Raw genomic sequence first — 26,559 nt, forward strand, 5'->3', positions numbered from 1 at the left:
TTTAAGTGATTGCAAGTTTAATTTGCATTTATAAGGGTATGTGGTGTAAAATGGAGACAAAAGAAAAAAAGAAAAGAAAAGAAAAATAGGTGGGGCCCACAAGCTTTTAGAAAATGGACCAAGACCACAATTTTGGTCTCACTCTCTTATCCTCTTTCTCTTTCTTTGTGGGTTTCTCTCGCACACCTCTCAAGCTTCTTTTTCTTTTCCTTTTTGGTTTCAATTGTAAGTTTAGATCCCTCTCTCTATATTTTGTGTTTTTATGTGTCGTTTGCGACAAATTAAAGAGCGCGTCGAGGGCTTCAAGTTGATCGAGGCCAATCTCCATTTGGCTTCCATTTGGAGGATCTCTAATTTTAGGGTTTGTGAGAGAATTTGGGGTTTTTCATCCAATTAGAGGTAGGGTCTCTAATTCACACCTTTCTTGCACTTAGTGAGTTATTCTCCTATATTTATGGCTAAGCATGCTTAATTTAAGTTGATTGCTTGTTTAAATGATTTAATTGTGCATATGACGAATGTATCTATGTGTACTTGTTGATTTACATGGAAATCATACTCAATTGTTGATTAATTATGCATATTGTGTTTGTTAAAATTACTAGATGATGTTGTGAGAAAGCATGATAATTTTGTGACGTTAAATTCCCCATTTGATAATATTGTCAAAGCATGTATATGCATTCAATGCATCGGGCATGAAAAATGGATGAAGTAGTTTTTGAAAGGAACAAAAAGGGGAATTTGGGAAAACATTTTGAGAAAATGTTTTTGAGAAAACCCGGTCGCCGCAGGGGTACCAAAGGGCCGGAGTGTTAATATAGCCTAGAAGGAACTAGGGAGATTGCCCTAGCGTGGTTAAGCTAACTGGGCCCAAAATGACACCGTGGGAGTACCAAGGGTCAAGGACACTAGCCAATCCTTCTCTTGTGTCACTGCGGGGTCACCAAAGCGCGGGTTATATTAACAATTGCCAAGTGATGGATGATTTTTGAAAATAAAAAATAAAATGGGGAGTGACATACATGACATAGCATTCATGGCACGATATTTGTTTATTTGAATTTGGAATTGACATTGTATTTTTTGATTTAGTATGATCCCTATTCCTATTGTTCCGTTCTTTGTTTAAATTCACGGGGCTGCAAGGGGTGTGCCTTAGGCACTACCTACTGAGCTTTACGGTCACCCCATTATTTAATATTTTTCAGGAACCGAAAAAGACGTAGTAAATGCGGACCTTCAGCAAGCATGAGGATGACTAGGAGTTTATCTCATACCTTTTGTATATTTTCCACTCTTTTGTAAATCATGGCCATGTAATTTAATTAAAACATTTTACTATATTTTGATGTAAAATGGAAATCATTTAATTGCTGTGTTGAATGGGAGAACGATAATATATCATTGGCAAATTTAGTGACATCTATTCTTGTATAATGATGAGTCTTTGCTGTGAATTCAGAACTTCAGCACTTAATAAGTTCATTGTGGGATTATTATGCATTATACATAGTCAGTATGTGCTCCCAATGAGTTTCATCCCAGGATTGCATGTTTCGGCCAGCTGATCCTCTCCATCAGTCGACCGAAAGTCTAGGTTCGGCCGATCGAACTCCCATCGTCAGCCGACCGAAACGTATACAGTGAAAGTCCCGAGAGCACATAATTCTCCTCACCGTTTCGACCGACCGATCCTGCCATGTTGGTCAACCGGTCCTGCCTTGTCAGCCGACCGACTATGGGCTATCAGCGGGTTGACTGCCCCTCTTTAACCATTATGTGTTAGATCTTCATGAAAGCGTGTGTCTTAGTATAATTTGGAATCCTTGGCTGGACCTGTATGATAGGTGTAGACTTAGAGGAGTAGTGGTTTGATTTAGTTGACCTCGGGGTTCGGGTAAGGACCCGGGTAACGGTCCGGATCCACGGATTCGGGTCGTTACAAAGTTGGTATCAAAGCGATGGTTCAAAAACCATTAGGACGACAGGTAGAGGACTGCATAGGGTTATATGGGAAGTTGCTTGCAATGTTTATGTGATTACTTGCTACGTATCTTATTACTTGAATAACCATGCTTAACTGCTTATTTGTCTATGTGCTTACATGATTATATTAAGGTGTTTCTTGTATAGCTGTGCATATCAAGTGTCGTTACGGCATCCTTTAACGTTGAGTTGTCCACAGTGAACCTTAGTGTCTTGTTATTGAACCGTTTTCTCATTTTATAGCACGATGTCACGACGTGAGGAACCCAGGGAACTTGGCCCTAGGCCGACTAGGGGTGATGTTGGCGAGAGCTCCAGCTCCAATCCGGATGAGCTAAATGAAGAGTGATAAGCGCTGAATACTGTATATTCCAGCGCCCTAAATTACATTAACAAAGTCCATTAATTGATTATTTTATGTAGATTAACTCCATTTGCATGTTTTTGTGCATTTTCAGGTTAAAGTGCAAAAAGGAAGTAAAAATGATACCTTGTGGAATTTTGAACAAAAAGGGTGCCAATTCTGAATTTCTGGCAGCAGTAGAACCTGACTTTTGTTGCCATTTTCGACCTAGCAAACTCAAAAATTGGACTTCTATCATAACATGAAAGATTTAGAGCTTTGAATCAGCTTTCCAAATCTTCAAGCAGTTCGTCATTCAGAGTTCGGAGCAGAGAGTTATGATCTTCTTAACAGAGGTGCGCAGAACTGCCTGGCAGCACTGAAGTACTGCCTTTCTCCCCATTTTCGACCAACCAGACTTGAGAATTGGGTCTTCATCAAAACATGAAGTTTTTAAAGCACTGAATCAGCTCTCCAAATCTTCAAACAGATCATCATTCGGAGTTCGGGGCACAAAGTTATAGTAGTTTTACCAAAGTAGGTCAGTGCTGAACAAGAAGAGCATGTTGCACATTACACTAATTTAGAGTGCTCGAGACCACTCTTCGAGTGCTCAAAAATCAGGCAGATTGCACTCGGAAATGGCTCAATTTCAGCCACTTGCACATTGGTTTCCTCAATGCCATCTTCCTTCTTTATGAAGTGGTTGGAGGTGTTCCTTGGAGGAGAGAGAGAGCCTTGACTTGAGCTTGATAAGAGAGAGGAAGGACCACACAAAAGGATTATCCTTGAATTTTTGCAAGATAGAGGAGAGAGAAGAGAGCAAGAAAGGTGTGTTCTTGGAGCTAGAAGAGGGGAGCTCGAAAATGGAGGTCAAGGCTTTGCTTCCTCCTTCCTCTAGTGCATCAATGGGTAACTAAACCTCCATCTAGGGAAGTGATGAAGCTCTACCTTGTAAGCATGTCTAGTTTTTGATTTATTTTGGGGAATGAAATGTATATTTGGTTAGTTCCATGGTCTAGAGCATGTTACAAATTGTAATGAAGATTTTGAATGTTTGAATAACTATGTTGATTTACATACTCTTGTCTTAGATTATTTAATCTCATAGTTGTATGGCTTATAGTTTCATAGTGACAATGGAACTAAGATTATGGAACGGTTTTAATGGCATGGTTTTGAGTAGTTTGTTAATCCATAGCTTAAGAATTTCTTTTGATGAGTTAATCTTGTGACTTGATATCATGTGATTCCACCAATTGATTAATTGTTTGACAATCTCTAGCTTAGTGAGCATGTCTAGGGTTGCATCTTAGTTTAGGTAACTCAACCATGTGAAGCTTTGATAGGTTGTTCTTACTCTTTAATTAATTGAATTTCTTGAAGATATTATAGTAGTCATGTATTATTATATATCAAGGTCATTTCTACATTAATTCCCCAAATCAATCATATAATTAGCTTGTGTAGAGGTTTGGAGTGGATTCACTTCCCTAGACTTCCTTCTCTAAATCTTCTCTTTTAATCTCCTTCAATTTATTGTTTTATGCATTCTGAATTTGTAGTTTAGTGACAAACAAAACAAACCCTCTATGAACACCCCTTATCACTCTAAAATGACTCTAGACGCTTAGGTTGCCATAGATTAGCGCAGTCCCAGTGGTTCGACTTACCCGACCAATAGCCCTATTTTACAATGATTCGTGCTATTGCGAAGGTTGATGTATAGTTGATCAACCGATCAAAGAGGACACACTTCTTAGGGACTTGATTCCCCTGAGAAATGTCCCTATAAGGAGGGATAATGTTGAAGCACCCGTAGAAGTGAGTGAAAGTTCTGCGGCACAGGAGTTGGATCGTTTGTTGCAAAGTGCCGTGAGGGCAACAGTTGTTGCCCAGCCGTAGCTGGTACCACAACATATAGTCCAGGCAAAGGAGACGCCAGCTCAGAAGCGTCTTAAAATCATTAAGGGGTTTTCTCAGTTGATGCCGATTATGTTTAAGGGCGGTGCGGATCCAATAGTAGCAGACAACTACATGGATCAAGTTGAAACTCAGTTGACCTCAATGGATGTGACAGAGGATCACTTGAAGATCATCATAGCAACTTAAAAGTTTGCTAAGGACGTAAGCTTTGGTGGAAGTCAGTTACGAATCGGCATTAAGGTGGAAGAGATGAGTTGGGACAAGTTCAAGGAGCTACTTTACGAGAAGTATTTTCCGATTTGCAAAAATGGGAGTTAAAAGACCAGTTTCTTGGCCTTATCTAAGGTAACATGTCAGTGGGGGAGTATGAGAACAAATTCACTTCACTTTCTCGCTTTGCTCTAGAAATGGTGAGAGATGAAGTTGACAAGACTCGGAAGTTTGTTTTCGGTCTTCATGACAGAATGAGGCCGTTGATAACGGCATAATTCATCAAGGTTTATTCTGAAGCAGTAAAGAGGGCTTTGATGCTTGAGGCTAACATCAAAGATAAGGATGCAAGAAAGGAACAGTGAAAGCAAAAGAGAGGTGCATGGCCATCTTCAGAAGGATCTTCTTGGAAGAAGAACAAGGGTGGTTCGTTTCAATCTCAGGGGCAGCAATCCGCATGATCTGCTCCTACCACTCCTATACCAGCTGGGCCTGACAGAAGTGGAATTGTTTGTTTTCAGTGTCAGCAGCCTGGGCATTACAAGTCCAGTTGTCCTATGAGATCGTCTTCAGTTTCTTCAGCTCTAAAGGCTTGCTATGGGTGTGGCCAGTAGGGTCACTTGATTCGAGACTATCCTAGTCAGGGAGCAGGCACCGGTAGTGGCAGAGGGTCACGACAGAGGCCGTCACAGTCGGCTACAGTTCGGTCAGGTTTTAAACCACCGCCACCACCATAGCCTACTATGTCTTCTCAAGGTTCACGATCTATTAGGAGGGATGCTCCTACTGTGCCAGCGCAGTAGTCCGGTATATAGGGTGGCAGTTCTCAGGTACAAGCACCGTAGGGACGTGTCCTTGCACTTGCATCGCTGATGCATCTTCTGGACCGTCAGTTCTTTGAGGTATCTTTCTAGTGTTTGGTTCTTGGGCTCGTATTCTTTTTTACTCTGGTGTATCTCATTCCTTCATATCATCATCATTTGCACTTGCATCGGGATTAGAGGTTAGTTCCATGGATCAGGCGTTATGTGTTGATACGCCAGTTGGGGTTTCAGTGTCTTTGAGTCGAGTTGTTCAGGATTGTTCCATTATGATAGTCGAATGGACCTTTGTGTTTGACCTTATCCTCCTGGAGATGACTAGCTTTGATGTCATTCTCGGGATGGATTGGCTAACTTTCTTTCATGCCACGATTGATTGTTTCAGAGGTAGAGTTACAGTTTGTACTCCTGAGGGAGATTGTTTCCTTTTCATGGGAGGTCGGAGTGATTCCTAGCCTTCATCATTGTATGGAATTCGAGAACGAAGTCATGGAGATTATTTCTTCGCTAGTCTTCTAACCGAAGAAGATGATGTTATGGGAAAAGACTATCCGGAGGTAATTTGTGATTTTCTAGATGTGTTTCCAAAGGATTTGACAGAGTTGCCTCCACACAGAGAAGTGGAGTTTATTATTGACTTGATGCCTGGTACCACGCCGATTTCTATGGCACTGTATTGTATGGCATCAGTTGAGTTAGAAGAGTTGAAGAAACAGCTTAATGATTTGAGGATGAAAGGTTTCATCCGACTGAATGTGTCGCCGTGGGGCGCACCGGTCTTATTCGCTAAGAAGAAAGATGATTCTTTGAGGTTGTGCATTGATTACTAGAAATTGAATCATGCTACCATCAAGAACAAGTATCATTTGCCAAGGATAGATGATTTATTTGATAGTTGAGGGGAGCCAGTTGTTTCTTGAAGATTGACTTGAGATCTGGCTATTATCAGTTGTGGGTTAAGGATAAGGATATTCCTAAGACAGCGTTCCGTACGCGATATGGACACTATGGGATCCTTGTTATGCCTTTTGGCTTGACTAATACGCCAGCAGCATTCATAGACTTAATGAACCGCGTCTTTCACAATTACTTAGACCAGTTTGTGGTAGTTTTCGTTGATGACATTCTTGTGTACTCACGTACTCGGGAGGAGCACGAGGTCCATTTGAGCATTGTATTGCAGATTTTACGGGAACATCGATTGTATGCCAAATATGAGAAACGTGAGTTTTGACTATAAGAGGCAAATTTTTTGGGGCATGTTGTTTCGGAAGGAGGAGTGTCAATAGATCCATCAAAGGTTGAGGCAGTTTTGAATTGGGAACAACCCAAGAATATTTTTGAGATCTGGAGTTTCCTCGGTCTAGCGGGTTACTATCGGAGATTCGTAAAAGATTTCTCCCATTTGGCAGCATCTATGACTCGATTGACCCGAAAAGGAATCAAGTTTGTGTAGAATGAAACTTGTGAGTCATCTTTTCAAGAGCTGAAGACAAGATTGACTACAGCTCCAGTGTTGGTGATACCTGAGCGTGGCTTGGGGTATGTGATCTTTTGTGATGCTTCACGTGATAGGTTGGGATGTGTGTTGATGCAGGATGGTAGAGTAGTGGCTTATGGGTCTCGATAGTTAAAAACTCATGAGTACAACTACCCTACTCATAATCTAGAGTTGGCGGCAGTCGTGTTTGCTTTGAAGTGTTGGAGACACTATTTGTATAGTGAGAGATTCGAGGTATTCTCGGATCACAAAAGTCTCAAGTACTTTTTCTCCCAAAAGGACTTGAATAACAGACAGAGACGATGGGTTGAATTTTTGGAAGATTGCAATTTTGATTTGCAGTATCATCCGGGCAAGGCAAATGTGGTAGTAGATGCCTTAAGCCAGAAATCTCGTGGAACTTTGGCCGGATTAGCTATTCGGAAATGGAAGATGCTTAATGATCTGGTAGAGATGGGATTGTATTGTGTTGACGGCGATGGTTGCGGTGAATCGGCATTCTTGTTTAGTCTTGTGGCTCAGCCTACTCTTGTTGTAAGAGTGATTGAGTCACAGCGACAGGACTCGGATTTAGATGTCATTCGCTTTAATCTCCGGTGGTGAAACAGTGAAAGATTGGACCTTGCATGCAGATGGGGGTCTACGGTTCAGGGGTTTGTTGGTGGTTCCCACAGTTTGTCAAGAGGACGTCTTACGGGAGTTTCACACTTCCCGCTTTGTAGTTCATCCTGGTGGTACTAAGATGTATCACAATCTGAGGCGTCAGTATTGGTGGAACGGGATGAAGAAGGATGTTGCACAGTTTGTGGCTAGATGCCTTACCTGTTAACAGGTGAATGCCGAACATCAGAAACCGGCTGGGTTGTTGCAACCATTGCCTGTAGCGTAATGGAAATGGGAACATATTACTATGAATTTTGTGACAGGTCTTCCAAGGTCACGAAGAGGCAACGAGGCCGTATGGGTCATCATCGATAGACTGACCAAGACGGCTCACTTTTTGCCTATTAAGGCAACAGATGATGCAAAGGCACTTGGTATTCTTTAAGTGAAGGAGATTGTAAGGTTACATGGAGTCCCAGTAACCATTGTCTCAGATAGGTATGCCAAGTTCACTTCGAAGTTTTGGGAAGGACTTCAAGCAGCATTTGGTTCAGCGTTGCATCTTAGTACGGCATTCCATCCACAGACAGACAGCCAATCGGAGCGTACTATCCAGATCTTGGAGAATATGCTTCGGGCATATATGCTTGACTTGGGTGGTAGTTGGGAAGATCATCTACCGCTTATTGAGTTTGCCTACAACAACAGTTACCAGGCGAGCATTGAGATGGCTCCATTTGAGGCGTTGTACGGCAGACCTTGTAGGTCTCCAGTTTGTTGGACTGAGGTGGGCGAGACAGCCACCTTAGGACCCGACATTGTACTCGAGACCACTGAGAAGATTAAATTGATTAGACAGAGATTGCTCACAACTTAAAGCCGACAGAAGAGCTATGCGGATAAGCGGAGGCGGCTGTTATCCTTTGAGGTGGGGGACTATGTTTTTCTGTGGGTTTCTCTACGGAAGGGTTTGATGAGATTCGAGAAGAGTGGCAAGTTATCGCCACGATTCATTGGACTATTTGAGATTCTGGACCGTGTAGGAGAAGTTGCCTATAGACTTATTTTGCCACCACAGATGGACAGGGTTCATAATGTTTTTCATGTGTCGATGCTACGGAAGTACGAACCAGATCCATCTCATGTTTTGGATTGGGTAGACGTGGGCATTGATGAAGATGTCTCCTATGAAGAGGGACCAATACAGATCCTTGACATACGGCAGAAGGTGTTGAGGGGTAAAACAGTACAGTTAGTAAAAGTTCTTTGGAGACACCACGGAGTTGAAGAGGCAACTTGGGAGCTTGAACAACAGGTTCGCTCCAGGTACCCAGAGTTGTTTCCATCCCCAGGTATGACCTAATTTCGAGGACGAAATCCTTTTAAGTTGGGGAGATTGTGACGTTTCCAATTTTATCTGATTTGTCATTTTTCGGGCCGGACGGTTCCGTGTGGCAGTTGTTACCGAAATTATGGCATACAGGGATTTTAATTGGGCCCATTTGCATCATGTTCATTTTTATTTATTTTGTTTTAAGTGATTGCAAGTTTAATATGCATTTATAAGGGTATGTGGTGTAAAATGGAGACAAAAGAAAAAGAGAAAAGAAAAGAAAAATAGGTAGGGCCCACAAGCTTTTAGAAAATGGACCAATACCACAATTTTGGTCTCACTCTCTCATCCTCTTTCCTCTCTTCGTGGGTTTCTCTCTCTCACCTCTCAAGCTTCTTTTTCTTTTCCTTTTTGGTTTCAATTGTAAGTTTATATCCCTCTCTCTATATTTTGTGTTTTTATGTGCCGTTTGCGACAAATTGAAGAGCGCGTCGAGGGCTTCAAGTTGATCAGGGTCAATCTCCATTTGGCTTCCATTTGGAAGATCTCTAATTTTAGGATTTGTGAGAGAATTTGGGGTTTTTCATCCAATTAGAAGTAGGGGTCTCTAATTCACACCTTTCTTGCACTTTAGTGAGTTATTTTCCTATATTTATGGCTAAGCATGTTTAATTTAAGTTGATTGCTTGTTTAAATGATTCAATTGTGCATATGAAGAATGTATCTATGTGTACTTGTTGATTTACATGGAGATCATGCTCAATTGTTGATTAATTGTGCTTATTGTGTTTATTAAAATTGCTAGATGATGTTGTGAGCAAGCATAATAATTTTGTGACGTTAAATTCCCTATTTTATAATATTGTCAAAGCATGTATATGCATTCAATGCATTGGGCATGAAAAATGGGTGAAGTAGTTTTTGGAAGGAACAAAAAGGGGGATTTTGGGAAAACATTTTGAGAAAATGTTTTTGAGAAAACCCGGTCACCGCGGGGGTACCAAAGGGCCGGAGTGTTAATATAGCCTAGAGGGAATTAGGGAGATTGCCCTAACGTGGTTAAGCTAGTTGGGCCCAAAATGACGCCGCGGGGGTACCAAGGGTCAGGGACAATAGCCAATCCTTCTCTCGTGTCACTGCGGGGTCACCAAAGGGCGGGTTATATTAACAATTGCCAAGTGATGGAAGATTTTTGAAAAAAAAAAAAAAAATGGAGAGTGACATAGATGACATAGCATTCATGGCACAATATTTGTTTATTTGAATTTGGAATTGACATTGTATTTTCCGATTTAGTATGATCCCTATTCCTATTATTCCGTTCTTTGTTTGGATTCACGGGGCTGCAAGGGGTGTGCCTTAGGCACTACCTACTGAGCTTTACGCTCACCCCATTATTTAATATTTTTCAGGAACCGGAAAAGATGTAGTAGATGCGGACCTTCCACAAGCATGAGGATGACTAGGAGTTTATCTTATACCTTTTGTATATTTTCCACTCTTTTGTAAATCATAGCCATGTAATTTAATTAAGACATTTGACTATATTTTGATGTAAAATGGAAATCATGTAATTGCTATGTTGAATAGGAGAACGATAATATATCATTTGCAAATTTAATGACATATATTCTTGTATAATGATGAGTCTTTGCCGTGAATTCGGAACTTCAGCACTTAATAAGTTCATTGTGGGATTATTATGCATTATGCATAGTCTGTATGCGCTCCCAGTGAGCTTCATCCCAGGATTGCATGTTTCGGCTGGCTGATCCTCTCCATTAGCCGACCGAAAGTTTAGGTTCGGCCGACCGAACTCCCATCGTCAGCCGACCGAAACGTATACAGTGAAAGTCCCGAGAGCACATAATTCTCCCCACCGTTTCGGCCTACCGATCCTACCTTGTCGGTCGACCGGTCCTGCCTTGTCAGCCGACCGACCATGGGCTATCAGCTGGCTGACTGCCCCTCTTTAACCATTGTGTGTTGGATCTTCATGAAAGGGTGTGTCTTAGTACAATTTAGAATCCTTGGCTGGACCTGTATGATAGGTGTAGACTTAGAGGAGTAGTGGTTTGATTTAGTTGACCTCAGGTTCGAGTAAGGACCCGGGTAACGGTCCGGATCCACAGATTCAGGTCGTTACATTTTCCACCAAAACTGTCGTCTCAAATTGTGATACATCTTCATACCACCTGAATAAACGGCAAGTCAAGAATAGTGAAAATTCCGAATAACAACATCACGACAAAACAAAGGAACGAACATCATCCCCCTGTACCTGAGACTAGGGGTAACAATATTTGACACGACACGCTAACACAACACAAACACGACACGAGATAAGCGAGTTTGGGTTTAGGTTAATCGTGTTCGTGTCATAATCACGTCGACACGGATTGACCCGCTAACTAAACGTGTCGTGTTCATGTTTGACCCTGTAAACACGATTAACCCGATTAACTAAACGTGTCAGATAAACGCGTCATGTTCGTATCAAAAATGACCCATTTAGCAAAACGTGTAGAATAAATATATCGTATTCGTGTCAAAAATGACTTAAATGTGTCTTTTCATGTCGTGTCAAGTCTTAACCCATTTATTATACAGGTTATACGTGTCGTGTCGTGTTACACGTATAATAATTGTGTCGTGTTCGTGTCAAGGATCTTAGACACGATTAATAATCGTGTTGTATTCGTGTCAACCTTAATCGTGTCCGTGTCATAATCGTGTCGACACGAACACGACACGCCAACACGAATTGCCACCCCTACCTGAGACCACCATATGAATGCAGGTCCAATCCTCTACATTCTCACCACCTCAAATCCAGGTGCGAATGGACTCCATCTTGCCATCCTCCCATTGTTCATCAACAACCCCGCTAACAAGAGTTGGTTAAGCCACAAGGCCAAACAAAATAGCTAGTGAATTATCCTCACACAACTGCGTGTGGTCCTGCAATAATTTTGTTACATGACAATTACATTTCTCTTATGTTTTTTACATCTTTATTCATATTTATTATTTACCCCCACGAACAAGTGATTCTAAGTACTCATTCTCAGATTAATTTGTATTTTTCATTAAAAAAAAAGGGTAATGTACTTAATGAGGTTTGTTGGTTATGTTCATCTGAACTATTAAGAAAGCATATTTCAAGCTTCAACTCAACTCGTTCGGTAAGCCTACCCAATTTCAAGGCTAAGCTGAAGCTCAACTAGAGCTCCATATAAAACTGACAAGGCGATATATTGATTTTAATTTATAAATCAAACGAGGCAAGTTTGCAAGTCTTCACTAGTTGTTTCACGACCATATTCGCAAGTCTAACCAAATGGCATTGTGGCCAGATTTTTAAGGTTTGATACAAAATTTAAGATATTTCTTCTAACAACATTAAATTAAGAGTAATGATAGGAGAACCGAAAAGGAATCTCCGAATTATCACCAAATTTGACGTGGTTGGCCATAATTATCATTTGTTAGACAATTATTTTTTGGAAATTGTTTAAGTAGATGAGGTGGACAAAAACATGCCAGATTCGGTGCTTATTCGGGATTAATTCTTCTGTCCCCCTATCATTATTCTTAAATTAAACATTGCAAGCTATGAAAACTGACGCAAGAATGAAAAAGAAAAAGAAGAATTATTAAAGATCCCCTGGATTGTTACAAAATACCGTACTTTTTGATGAGTAAAACATATTGTGCACCTAACATTAACCAGCAAGAAAGATAATAATAATAAATAAATAAAAAATGGACTCTTAATTTCATTCTAAAATAACTGCCAACTCTCTATTGAAAGCTCTTGTAGGCTTGATTGAACTTGTGTTCGTTTCTGTTGCTGAAGCAAAAGGATTTGGTGGCATGGTCAGGTTGTTTCCTTCTTTTTCCAGCATTTGAACCACAGCTTTCATGGAAGGCCGATCCACAGGGTACCACTGAATGCACCGAAGCCCAACAATAGCTAGTTTCTCTACTACCTTAGCATGTTCCTCTTTCTCAATGTTGATCATACCTAACTCTTCTCCTTGATTTAAATGATTATAAATCCATTCTGGGAAGTATGTTTGGCTAGTGTTCTCTTCTTTAACATCAATATTTTTCCTCCCACCAACTATTTCAAGCAACAACATTCCAAAGCTATATACATCTGATTTATACGACACATTCCCGAAATTCCTAGAAAAGACTTTTGGGGCAATGTACCCCATGGTACCTCTTGCAACAGTTATAGAGACAGCACTTTGTTCCTCGGAACACAACTTTGCTAGGCCAAAATCAGAGACCTTTGGATTGAAATTGTGGTCCAACAATATATTATAAGGTTTAATATCAAAATGAAGGATTCTTTGATCACACCCTTGATGAAGATATTCGATTCCTTTGGCTATGCCTAGAGCGATATCTTGCAGCTTCTCCCAACTGAGGAAATGGTTCTTGTGATCTTCTGAAAAGATGAACTTTTCTAAAGAATCATTTGGGCAAAACTCGTAAACAAGAGCTCGTCTAAATCCATCAGCACAGAATCCAACCAAGCGAACCACATTCACATGGTGGATTCTGCCCATTGTTCCCACTTCATTGATGAACTCTTCTCCACTTCCTATTCAATCGTTGAGGACCTTAACAGCTACAAAAATCTCATTGGAAAGTTTTCCTTTGAAAATTGTCCCATAACCGCCTTCCCCCAGTTTGTCCTTGAATTGATTTGTGATCTTTTTTATATCAGCATAAGAGTATCTTGAGGGCTTGAGTGCTCTGCATCCAAAAACTTTTCAATCTTTACTTCATCTTCTTTCAACATTTTGTTTGAGCTATAGACACGATAGAGCATAAGAAGTACTAGAGCAAGAATTAAGAGAAGTGAGATCACGGTAGCTACAATAAAACAAACAAAGTCAACCGAAAAACAAAAAAATCAAAAAACCCTTTTCTAGTCCCTGATAATAAACTAACGAAAGGTGAATAATAATCAAAACAGAAAAATAGAATAATAAAAAAAAAACCCTTTTCTAGTCCCTGATAATAAGAAACTAACGAAAGGTGATCACTAGACAACTTTCCCTATCACAACTAGTTTTCTTGATGGACCTGTAAATTAGGATCCAAGTATTAGTTTGCCGTATATGCTTCTAAGATAAGAACATATGACTAGTATATATATATATATATATTTGTTTCAATTTTCCTAATGACATTATGATAAAGAAGTACCTTTAGCTGTTTTAGGCATGTGTAAACGTTGAATATCATCATGTACCGCAGAATGATTCTTGCTTTGTGGATCGCATATCCGAGAATTTGGTTCCAACCAATATAATACAAGATCATTGTCAAAGTCAAATATATTATAAGGAAGTGATGAAGTGAAGTTGCGAATCTTTATTCAGGAAGTCAGGGAATAAGGGTGCGAGGAAGGGACAGCATAAATTTGATATTCCGGAACAATATCAAGGCAAAAGATGTGGTAATATAAATATCTATGTGATTCATGAGTACAATTGTACAAAGCACAGTCATACATAATAATTTCATGATCATATTCAGTAAAGTTAAAAGAAGAGGTAGATAAAGTGAGGTTTATAAGCTGTCTGGGAAGGCAGCCTTCCCCGTCATACAGCTCAATGGATTGTGACGTGTAATTAATCTTCTTGACAAACAGATGTACTGAATTTGGGAGCTCCAGCACGGTTTGATTTCTCTTGTCGCACGTTAGCTCAAACTCGGGATAACAGTGGAGCAGGGACACCGGCTAGCTGCCGTTTTTAAGCCAGAAGGGGAAACGGATGGGTGGACCCTTCTCCATACACCTCGAAACCTTGCACTCATCGTGGCCTTCTCCTTGCCTTGCAAATAGTATCAAAAACAACAAGAGCAAGGCAAATTTGGCCATTTCAAAGTAACCACTGCCCTTCTCTATCTAAACTGTTTTTGATAGGTATTCGTTCTCTCTATCTAAACCGTTTTTGTAGGTCTGTTTACATCTTAAATTGTAATGATCCGGATTTTCACGAATATTTTTTTTCCGTTGTCTTTCCTTTCTGAGTTCAGTTTCTCTTCGCTTAGTGTCATCTCGAGTGCTCTGAAGTGATTTCCGAGACTCTTTTCTATGGATTGACAACTTCCTTTGAGGACCGAGTCGTTTTCACATTTTTCGTTTTTCGACACTATTCACTTTTCGTCCTTTTCCCTATTTTGTCTTTTCCCCGTTTGACACTTTGTTAGCGTAACCACACTTCTTGTGTTCGGAGTTGATTTTTGACTTCATGTATCTCCATCTTGAGTGATTTTCACGAAATACATATCTTTACTTTTGCAAGAAAGTACTATGGTTGTTCCCGGTGTCCATAGGAGTATGGATGCAAAGTTCTTTGAAATTATTTTCTTTTCTTTGGGTGTTTTTCGTAAATATCTTCTGAAGATATTTTATTTCAGGGGTTTTTAAGAAAATATTTTTGGAAGATATTTTCCTTCTGGGCCGTTAATGCAATTTTCACTTTTTTGAGGGGCCATTGTGCAATTAATGAAAGTTATTGCTAAATGCCTTGTTTTGAGCCTGGATCCTCGTATGGGATTCATTTTCAATTTTCGTCGAGTCGTGTACTCTTAGAAATTCCTTCTGCTCATTGTTTTCCAGTTTCAGGGTTTCTAGCCCCGATTTGCGCCAAACTTGTTTTGGGCATAACTTTCTGCTCAGGACTCAGTTTTTGACGTTGTTTCTTCCGTTATTCATAATTTATTATTTTAAATCTTTTTCGTTCACAAAGTTTTGCCATTTGAGCGCGTCTGCTCAAATTTTACTTTTTCGGACCCGGCGGGGCCCGTTCGGGTCACTTTTTGAGATTTCTATAAAAGGGGGGTGAGATATTTCATTTTTCATCTTCTCCCCTCTTCATGCACGACCTGGAGCTACCATGGCAGCCCAAGGGGTGCTGCCATCTTCTCTCTCTTCTTTTGGTTCACTTTTCCTTGATGGAAAGTCTTCGGCCTTAACGTTTGTTGTTTCCCTCGCCGTGCTCTACCTTTCCCCCTTATTAGAATTCAGTTTTGACCATTTCTTGAGTTTGGTTTTGAGGTCAAGTTATGATTTTGATGGGGCTTTCATGGGGGTTATGTTCACGGCGTTGTCCCTGACAAAACCTAGTAGTTTCATCGGATTCGGAGCCGTTCCATTTTGATGGCTTTTGAGATTTTCATCTCAAATTGAGGTAGGGAATGTTTTAAGCTTTTGTGTGTGTTGTATTAAATGTTTATCATGATTATACAACTTATATATATGCCTTGTATCAAATCTTGAAAGTTATTAATTTTTATTTCTTTGTATAAGATTTAAAATTCATGATGATATATAACTTTGATTTGAATTGTGACATGCTAGAAAATTTAGTTTTAATATGTTTGTTAACATATATTAAATTGGGATTAATTAAATAAGAATTGCTCTTTTTAATTAATATTTATCTTTTGTGAAAGATTAAAGTGCATGGCCGTACCTTGCATGAAATTAAGTTGTAGTATGCTTCTAAATTAGGTTTTGGCATGTTGTTTAACATACTTTAATTTGAGAGCATTTGGACAAATATGAAAATCTAGAAATTTTAATTAAAATGATTAATTAAAATCTAATTAAGGGTTCCGTTGGCCTAATTGAGTGTTTAGCTTGATATTTGTGATAACTATGACTTATGTACTAGCATATGTTAATTTGGGACCATTTAGAGTTGTTTTAGAATTGAGAGATTTAATTATCATGATATAATTAAATTCTACCTTGTTGCACCATTGATTGAATCATGTAATTGACATTGATAATATGTTTAAGGCATGATTTTAGGCTTATAATGGAATTATGAGTTTATGTTCCAATATTGAATTATATTGTTATAGCGTGTAACGAATCGCACACTGAAGATTCGACATGTGATGTTATTATAGTGCGTAACGAATCGCGCTCTAAAGATTCGACATTGTCATCCTATAGTAGTTGTGGATTTAAAGCATGTGTTGTGTGGTTACAACCTACTTGTGCATGAAGGTAGTTTCGTGTACTGTTTAATACGTATATAAGTTGTTAAATTAATTATTTTGGAGTCTTGGGACATTGTTACTGTGATATGGCTAAAGTTCGGCTTTAGTGCGAGAGGTATGAGTTCTCCCCAATTGAGATAGTGCACACTAGGGTGGTTTTCCCAGCGGGTTAATGCCCGGAATAACCAATTTGTTCTTGGTTTAGTCTGAGACGTGATATCTAAGTCTTCCACTATTTATTTTCGCATTCAATTCCAAGTTTGCAATCATGTTTATATTATGACTTGTGATTTTGGCTATCGACGATTTGATGTTATTAAGTACATCTATACTAAATTGTTATATTTAGTTGATTTCACACTTTTAGATTTCTAGTTGATAACTTAGAGAATCTATGTATTGATATGTGGTATTAGATATTCTAATTATGCTAAATTGTTATATTTAGTTGATGTTGCATTTTAGACTTCAAGTTGATAACCTTGAGAACCACTATATTGTTGCTTTGTGTAAGCATGCTCCTATGTTGTTACTTTGTGTAAGCAAGATCCTATGTTGTTAAAATTGCATGAATGAGGTGATTGATGCTAGAAATGATCTTAGGTAGCTAGGATGCTCCCTGAGTCTCACCTTGACATAGACGTTAGGTGGAATGAACCACAATAATTAAATTATGCAACTTGTAAAACTTTAGGTCGATGCATGCTCATTTCCTACGAGTGGCTTTATGTTACTCACCCCTACGATACTGGAGCATATTTCAGGTACAGGATACAAGATTGGAAATTGCAATTGCTTGGGTGATTTGCTGAGTTGAGCTTCTTTAGAAGCATTATTGTTCATATGCAAGTGTTAGCATGTTCATGATTTGTCTATGAAATGTAATTTTTCTAACTTGGAGGTTTAACATGTCAAATGTTGTAAATGTATTGTAATGAGGCCATAGGCCATTGTAGCACATCTATTTTATCATATTACATACACTTACATGCTCACTTTGGCAAACAATACCTTCCTTGATGAAACAAAAACCTAAAGTTGCATATTTTTTTGTTTGACCCTATTCTGTTACAGGGGCATTTCGGGTATTTCAAAATGAGTTTTTTTTATTTTTCCTCGCGAATCACATAGAAAACTTGATTTTGAGGGGAGGGGGTTTCTTCTTTGTGTTTTTTTCCAGAAAACATCATCTTGGCCCTCAAAAATCAATATTGTTCCAAAAAATCCTTGCTGCCAGGTTTTGCAAATTTTTAATACAAATGTAGTTGGTACTATTCATTGACTTTTTTTTTTAAAATCGTCACGACCGATCTGAAACTTCCGGAGGTCTTGTGGATGCATTTTAAGATTGCATTTTTAATTTAGGCAATTTAAAAACCTCCCGAAGCCCTATTTCCAAAACTTGGGCAGTAGCTCAAATTAGTTTTTTTCCTCTTGACCTGATTTTCTTGGGAGTATTCTGAGCATTTTACAATGCATTTTTTTTGTTTCCGTCCACAATCGGGTTTGGAAACTTGATTTTAGGGGGGGTTTCTTCTTTGAGTTTTTCCAAAAAAGTCCGTTTAGATGCCCGTTTTTACTCTCAGTTGCAGCAGTGGTAGGTTGTCCTCGTCGGGCCCGCCACAACATCATTTTTGTTTTTCTCCCCCGTCCGGACTCCAAATTGAGTAAACTTTTTTTTTAGCTTGACTAATTTGTCATTTTCTTTCCAGCGATGTGCTCGATAGCACCTGAATCCACTTTTTGCAAAATGACCATTTTGCCCCTAGGTTCTTTTTGTCCGTTTTTGAAACGACACTTCTACATTTATTTCCTTTGGGTTCCGTGACCTCATTGAGGGTCACATTGGTGTCTTAGAGACACATTGTATCTCTAGATACCGTTGTTTCACCTTTCGCTTCCGCATTTCGGATCCATTATCGAGTCATCTTTTGGTCATCACTGACGCACCGGGTTTACAAAACTTGAGCCGTCACATAAATATCTTCACCTCTCTGTACAAATAAGTTTGGTTCAATAAAGGGCCTCAAGGGTAATTAGGTCTTTTTATGAAAACGTATCAAATGATTTAAAGTCTTAATTTTATGTTTAAAGTGGAGTTTATTCATGTATTTGACAAGTTCCTCAGTATTTTTATTCAACATATTGTTAGATATATATATATATATATATATATATATATATATATATTCGAGCATGTGTTGTCAAACACAATTATGTTAGCACCTAGTCAAAACTCAAAAGATTGAGATGATATACACACACACACACACACACACACAGACGCAGAGACACACGCGTTGCCTTTATAAGTAATTAAACATAAGGCTTACATGTATACAACATGCACTACGTGCACAACATGGCATGATCGATGAAACATTTTAAACCGTTTGCTTAATTATATGAATTTCCAAGAAAAGCTTTCTAATCAAACAAAAGAGTAACACGCGCACTAGTCAATATTACTAATATTCAAACACATCTTATACCTAAGGAATTTTTACATATAAGTGGTGATAGCAAACATCTTTTACAAAGTCATGAGAAAAGTTTTTGTATTTATTATATCATGAACTAATAATGGAGACTTTCTAATTGAACTCCTTTTATAAGAAAGATTTGTAAGAAGACCCCAAAGTTCATCAAAAATTGTAAAATCTATCTTATCAAAAATTGTAAAATCTATCTTTTGTTTGATTGCATATTTTTTGAAAATATTTTAGAAGTTAAGCAACAAAGGTTTTAAATAGTTTTACGAATAGGATAGAATTTAATACTATTTACTCTTCCCTTAAACGACTAGAAGAAAACTCAGTCTCTATCAATGGAGAACTTGAAGGTTTCTTCACAGGATCTAAAGGACTTAGACAGGGAGATCCCTTTTCACCCTTCTTTTTTGTGATTGTGATGGTTGTTTTCTCATCAATTATCAATAAAGCAATTACTGAGGACCCCATTTCAAGTACCATTGGAGATGCAAGAGTAATCAAATTTCTAACTTATGTTTTGTTGATGACCTTATGCTTTTTTGTAATGGTGCTCCCTTGAGGTGTTGCTTAACAGTATCAACAAGTTTTCCATTATGTCTGGACTCAAGCCTAACCTGAACAAGAGCAACATCTTCACAGTTGGCATCCCATTGGAAATAGAGAATGGAAGATTACAGCTTATTAGATCAATTCTAGATCAACATTCATGTCTATTGGGGCAATCTCATTGTATTACCTCTTTCAAGTGACCAAGCAAATTAATTGTGTTTTGAAGAACTTCCTATGAACTGGCCAGGAGATGAAGGACACTAAAACAAAGATTAATTGGTATGCAGTGTGCAAGCCTAAAAATTATGGTGGTCTTGGCCTCCCTAACATTGCTACCCTTAATAGGATTTCTATCCTTAAGCACATTTGGAATCTCTTTAATGATAATGGCCAATCCCTCTGGTATGATTGGGTCCACTATAACTCAATCAAAGGTGGAAGCTTATGGAAGATTAAAGCCAGCCAACTTAGCTCTTGTAATTGGAAACGGTTTCTCAAGCTTAGGGGCATGGCCAGACCTTTTATCAAACACCATATAGGGAATGGTATTGACACTTCCTTAAGGGATGACTACTGGTTACCTTCTGGACCTATTGAGAATAGAGTTGATTCTACAATCATCTCTAACCACCAATGGGATATCAAATCCAAGGTCAGCTGTTTGATCAGACATGGACAATGGAGAATCTCAAACCATTTCACGATCATTATTGGTGTTACTGAAACCATCCCTCCTATAAATGTTGGAAACAAGGACAGGGCAGTGTGGACACTTTCTCTTACAGGCAAATTCAATCTGAAGCACACTTACAATGCTCTCCTACCACCTACACCCGCCTATATGGAACCATATTATATGGTTCCCCAAACATATCCCTAGGTGCTCTGAATTGCAGACTTTATACTAGAGATAAGGCATTCTAGGTGAACATGGATAATCATAACCTATGCTCTCTTTGTAGGAATGAGGTTGAGACCCATGAGCACTTATTCTTTAAGTGCGGCTTCTCTTCATCTATTTGGTATTATGTTCAGCACAAATATGGTGTGTATTGTGGTGATCGCAGCTTTCTGTTCATGGGCCAATGGATCGGAACAGTTTGGAATGCGGAGTGTAAATCGATTGAGGCCATTATAATCAAACTTTGCTTCTCTACCACAATTTATTTTATTTGGAAAGAGAGGAACAATCGTACCTGTTTTGGGACTCAAAAATCATTTCTATGATTATTGCATTATTAAGTTCAGGAGTCATTTATGTGATTTAATTGTTGAATTTATTTCTATGATTATTGCATGCTTCTAGCTTGGTATGAATTCGATTTATTTTTGGCATCAGAGCTATACTATTTCGTTAAATGAAATTTATATAAGATCTCTTGTCTAAAGAAGTCTATAAGTCTATATTAATCTACTGTAAAATAATAATAATTTTAATTTAAGGGTCTTTCCATATATTAGATTTACTTCATGCTTTAAAGTTTTTATGTTACAATAATAGTGTTTTGGGTCATTACAGTAATATAAATTATTGTGTGGTCCAAAGTAAAAAGTAAGTTTATTTTTTAGAAATAGTTTGTACAGTCGTCTTATTTTTTTGTTGTTTCATGATTTTGACTTCATGATAGTGTAATATTCTTCTATTGATTCCATGTATGGATGGTTATCCCCTTACCTAATTCTTAAAGCCTCGAGGATGAAGAGTCAAGAAATGTGGGACCCATTTGATTCAATCTTTGTTCATTCCTCAGCTAGATACTATACCACAATAATCACTACAAGAAAAACAGTTTTTTTTATCACGGTGTAAAACGCTTTTTACCATGGTGCAGAACCGTGATTAAAAGTATTATATAATTTTTTTTTTAAAATAGCGTACAGCCCCCTATGAGGCCTTTTTTTTGCCCTACTACTAGCCTTGCAAGGACTCCTGAAGCAAACCCTATAAATAAAAAATAACATCATAACCAAAATAACTTACAACTGCCAATAACATCATATTTATATAACAAATTCCAAATCATGTTTTTATACAAAAATATATACAAATTTCAAAGTAATACATGATCCATACCTTATACCTTTACTTAACCAAAATAAAACAAAAATTCTTCATATCATCTTACTCTGTTTTAGTCTCTCTCTTCAATATATGCAACTTCTATTGAGCCATACAAAAAATATAATGGTAACAAAAAAAGTATTGGGAACCACAATCCCTCAATCCTAGCTTTGACTTACAAAATGTAATAGTTGAAGTAAGAGAACGTAAAGCAAGTTGTAAAGTTGCTAAAATTATGTATGTGTGCACACGATTTTAATTTTATAAGAACACAACTTAGTGAAATATGTCCGCACCTAAAGAAACCACAAATCCAAATCATAATGTGGCCACAACTCACCCAAAAACTCAATTTTGATAAGAATTATTGATAAGAATAGTTGCATCACTTGAAGTATTCTTGAAAATTGTATCAATTTAATTGAAGTTGAAGTCACATGTAATAAAAAACTATGGAATCGTTTCACGTCCTCGGCAGTTCTCATGAACCCCTTATTTATTCGGTTCTCATATTTAATGTGTCAATGCATGTGAACATGTGGCAGCTCATTGATATTTTGCTATGCCTGCACTGCTTTGTTTTGCATGCGTTATGCAACATTTTACTACTGACCTTTTTCTTTCAATGAATAGTCCTTGTCAAATAGTATTGAAGGAGGAAGCAAGTGGTTGGTTAACAAAATCAAAGGTTGGTTTTGTTTTTGGATAATCTGTCACACCCTTCCCTTTCTATGACTTTGGATGTTAAACTGATATATCATATGCTAGTGTGTATTTTTTTTTTTTAAATCATCACTTGTTACTCACTGTCTTGGTAATTGGTGATCATAAGCTTTTTGGTCCTCTCATAGTTTGCTAGAAATTGACCAATGTTTATTGGCAGCATATTATAGCAAGCTTATGAATGCAGCTATTTATTTTCCTCAAATTGTACCATTATCACTCCCTTTAACTCAAACTAGGCTTTCTCAGTTTTTTCTCAACCATGGAGACCATAATCCCATAGACTTGTGTTTTTAAGAGTTAGACTTGCACCAGATACATTGACTATGCACTCAGCTATGAAATTAAAATGAAAGACAAAAAAGTTGAAATCTGCGACACTTGGTGAAAAAAATATAAAAATTTAGCATTAAACACAGAAAAATTAACATAGGTTGAGGATTATGTTTGCTTACAATGTGTTGTTCAGGCGTGGTCCCTTGCTCAACTGCAGCAGCTGGTGTATTGGGTGGCAAACCGTGGTGTATCAACTTTTGTGCAAGGGAAGGGAGAGTTGACAAACCCATATAAACAACCAAAGTTGAATCAGGGTCCGCTACATTTTCTGCAACAAACAGGGGGTCTGTTCCTCCATTTCTTGAGTGGCCCGTGAGAAATCCAACACTATTTGCAACACCACGGTGGGTTAAAGGGATCCCCAGTTCAGCTGTTATTCCTGAAGTGGCAGTGATACCTGCAAAGCATTGAGGATATGAATTATATAAATACCTCCCCAAGGCTAACCACATGGAATCAGGTATGTGTATCGAGTGTGGATGTGTATCTAAGTGTCAAACCTCCTCAATACTAAATCTCACAATACAAGGACTTGGCTCTAAATGTGTTGCAAAGTTGGGTACCATTGCATAAAGACATCCTAAATATTTGAATAAATTATATATTATGTAATACTATAATATATTATGTTCTTTAAGGATAAACTTAGTTAAAACTTAAATGGATGAATACAGATGAAGAAAGGGAATTCCATTTATCCCAAAAATATCAAACATTCTCCCACATCAAATTTGAGTTTTTTCTTCTTACATCACCACACATAAAAGTTAAGAGAAGGGCATCCCCTGTCTAATTGGACATTGTGTCAACACATGTTCTATGGCCATATCCATACATGTGCAAAATCGTAGTCACACAGGTACAATGAAAGGTACAAGAGATTCCATGTAAATAAGAAAAGTAATTTAACAAAAGAAACAACACAAAATCAGCCAGAAGAAACAACAACGGCATTAGGACAAATAGGAAGGCCATACTGAAAAATGTTTTGGGTAGGATATAGTTTCATCCATCTTCTCCATCCTCGTATGGTGACATTGGGGTCGTATGGAGAGTCCACCCTTATATATTTCATAGTAAAAAATGTCATGCATGTTGTGTGATGGCATTTACAAAGAGTATCAACTTCCATATACTTCTTTTTTCTTGTACTCTCTTCACTTTGGATAACATGATTTGTCTTGTCTCTCATTTTTCTATTGATGGCAACATGATGCTACTTGTCAAAGAACAATGCACGGATTGTTTTGTACATGAGAACATAGAGAACGAAAATCTCAAGGCATCTTGAGAAAAGCGTATGTGGATATGTTTGCATAGTATATTTGATCATCGGTCACAACATTTTTCACTTTAATGAAGTCGTTCCTATATATTAATGTGACTCTTTCATATTTGTTTGTTTTTCTGCCCATTTTATTTTCTTTCGCCCTTTTAGTCTGCTTCATGAACAGTAAATTTTCTATGTGATAAAGGAAATCAAGGTATTCCATCACTCGATCTCTTCCAAACAATGCCAATCAAAGGACCTTAAAATCATCCCATTGCAATGAAGACTAAATATATTATGAGGAAATTTCATTGTCGAATTAAAATTGGAAAAACAAAGCCTAAAGAGTTTAATTCTAATGATGGACTAGTACTCTGTCAAACAATCGTACCTGGAATGACTTGCACTTCAATCCCCTGTTGTTGCAAGAAATCCATCTCCTCCCCACCTCCCAAACACCCGATACACCCACAGAAATTCAGGACAAAAAAACTAATTTTTATTATAAAAAAACAAAGTTGACATTTCTAAGGTACAGCTTGTTGAAGTTTCTATATATATTTTTTTAATCCTGCTTGTTTAAGTTTCTTGCTAAGAAGTTTTTGTTCTAACAGTTTTCACATGAAAACTCACCAGTGGATCACCTCCTTTAAGTCTCACAACTATGGCTCCAGCTTCAGCAAAACTCAGAAGCAACTCATGAATTTCCTCCTGCAAAAATCCAAGAATTACTTCTCTTGCACCACAATAATCCATTAACGAGCTCCGAAAATATAGTGACAAAAAAATAAAATAAAATAAAATTTTAGAACTTAATTTGTTAATCATTCAAGACCTCATAGAACAATGAACTCCACAAACTTAGTCCACTGGCCAATACAACAACTCAATTTTCTTTCAGTTAATTTGTCCAAATAACATTCTGAATTTTTGTTTAATTTGTTTTCCTCCATTTGCTGAGCAACAAAATTGGGAACCACATTCATGTAAGCATATAATCTAATCTCCATTTCTGAAGTACGAAAATGTCCTCATTCATGTAACCATTTTTTTCTTTTTTCATGCCCAGATTCAAATTTTCTTGTAGACATAATTGACAACAAAAAAATAAATAAAAAAGATGGAGGCGATTGGGGAGTTTGATTTTTTGAACAATCTGAAATGATATGCCGATATGGGTTTTGATATAGGTAATAGGTTTTGAAATTTTGATTCTTGAAGACAGATAGATAAACTGAAATACATGGGTTTTGAACTTCTGATTCTTGTAGATTTTGTAGTTTGCAGTTGCAGAGAAAGAGAGAGAGAGGGCATGTTCAGAGTCGAGAACGAGAATAGAGATGGAGGCGATTGGGGAGGCTGAAATGATTTTCCTTAAAAATATTTATATTGAATAATTGAAGAAATGACTTACCAGTAAGCAGTTGCAGAGAGAGGGGCTTGAGAGTTGACAGACAGCGGGCCAGCGGCTGAAGCTTGCGAAAGGCGAACCCGAACTAGAACAGCGGCCGGCGATGGAAACTGAAGGATATGGGTTTTGATTTTTTGAACAATCTGAAATGATATGCCGATATGGGTTTTTATATAGGTAATAGGTTTTGAAATTTTGATTCTTGCAGACAGATAGATAAACTGAATTATATGGGTTTTGAACTTCTGATTCTTGTAGATTTTGTAGTTTGCAGTGGCAGAGAAAGAGAGAGGGCAAGTCCAGAGTTGAGAACGAGAACAGAGATTGAGGCGATTGGGGGAGGCTGAAATGATTTGCCCTAAAATTGTACGTGTGTGGTCTGTGCGTGTGTGAGTATATATATTTTCGTATATATATATATATATATATATATATATATATTTTAAATAATTCACTTTTTATCACAATTTTTCACTAACCATGGTAAAAAGAGCGATAATAAAACTCACCTAAATTCGAATGAAATAAATTCACTTTTTATCACGATTATTTTAATGAAAAACTGTGATAGTAATTCTTTTCTATCACGGTTTTAAAATAACCGTAATAGAAAGATAACTGTGGTAGAAATAGAAAGATAACTGTGGTAGAAAGTATGTAATAAAAAACTGTTTATCTTACTGTGGATGAAGAAAGACCTGTGATTATTATATATATATATATATATATATATATTTACTAATATTCAAACTTCTTAACTACTCACATGTTATGGTTTAAAGTCTTAAATTTGTGTTTAGATTGGCCAAGGCTGAGCCTTCAAGCAAAACAAATATTGCTGTTTTGTGACCTTGTTCTGCCGGAGTTAGCAATTTAATATAAATGTGAGCAAAAGCAATGTCCCTCCTTCACTATTGTTCTCCTTACCTAATTTTCTGGTGAATCCTGAC

The 26,559-nt window shown here is 37.8% G+C and overlaps 1 long non-coding RNA gene and 1 pseudogene across 2 annotated transcripts; both read right to left on the bottom strand.

Annotated features, from left to right (window-relative positions):
* Positions 1-12,354: 12,354 nt before the first annotated feature.
* On the bottom strand, positions 12,355-13,886 carry LOC132271659 (rust resistance kinase Lr10-like; annotated as a pseudogene).
* Positions 13,887-21,780: 7,894 nt separating this feature from the next.
* Positions 21,781-25,983, bottom strand: LOC132271660 (uncharacterized). 2 transcript variants are annotated; one of them, XR_009469763.1, is made up of 3 exons: positions 25,613-25,983; positions 24,590-24,909; positions 21,781-23,325 (listed from the first exon to the last, which is right to left on the bottom strand). It is a non-coding gene; the product is annotated as an uncharacterized LOC132271660 (long non-coding RNA). The 2 variants fall into 2 exon arrangements; XR_009469762.1 differs by having other exon boundaries at positions 22,913-23,325; positions 24,832-24,909.
* Positions 25,984-26,559: the final 576 nt, after the last annotated feature.

This window comes from Cornus florida, unplaced genomic scaffold (genome assembly GCF_030987335.1).
Source record: "Cornus florida cultivar Cherokee Brave unplaced genomic scaffold, ASM3098733v1 CherokeeBrave_3.0.0_Hap2_Chr08, whole genome shotgun sequence".
In the NCBI taxonomy this organism is placed as follows: Eukaryota; Viridiplantae; Streptophyta; class Magnoliopsida; order Cornales; family Cornaceae; genus Cornus; species Cornus florida.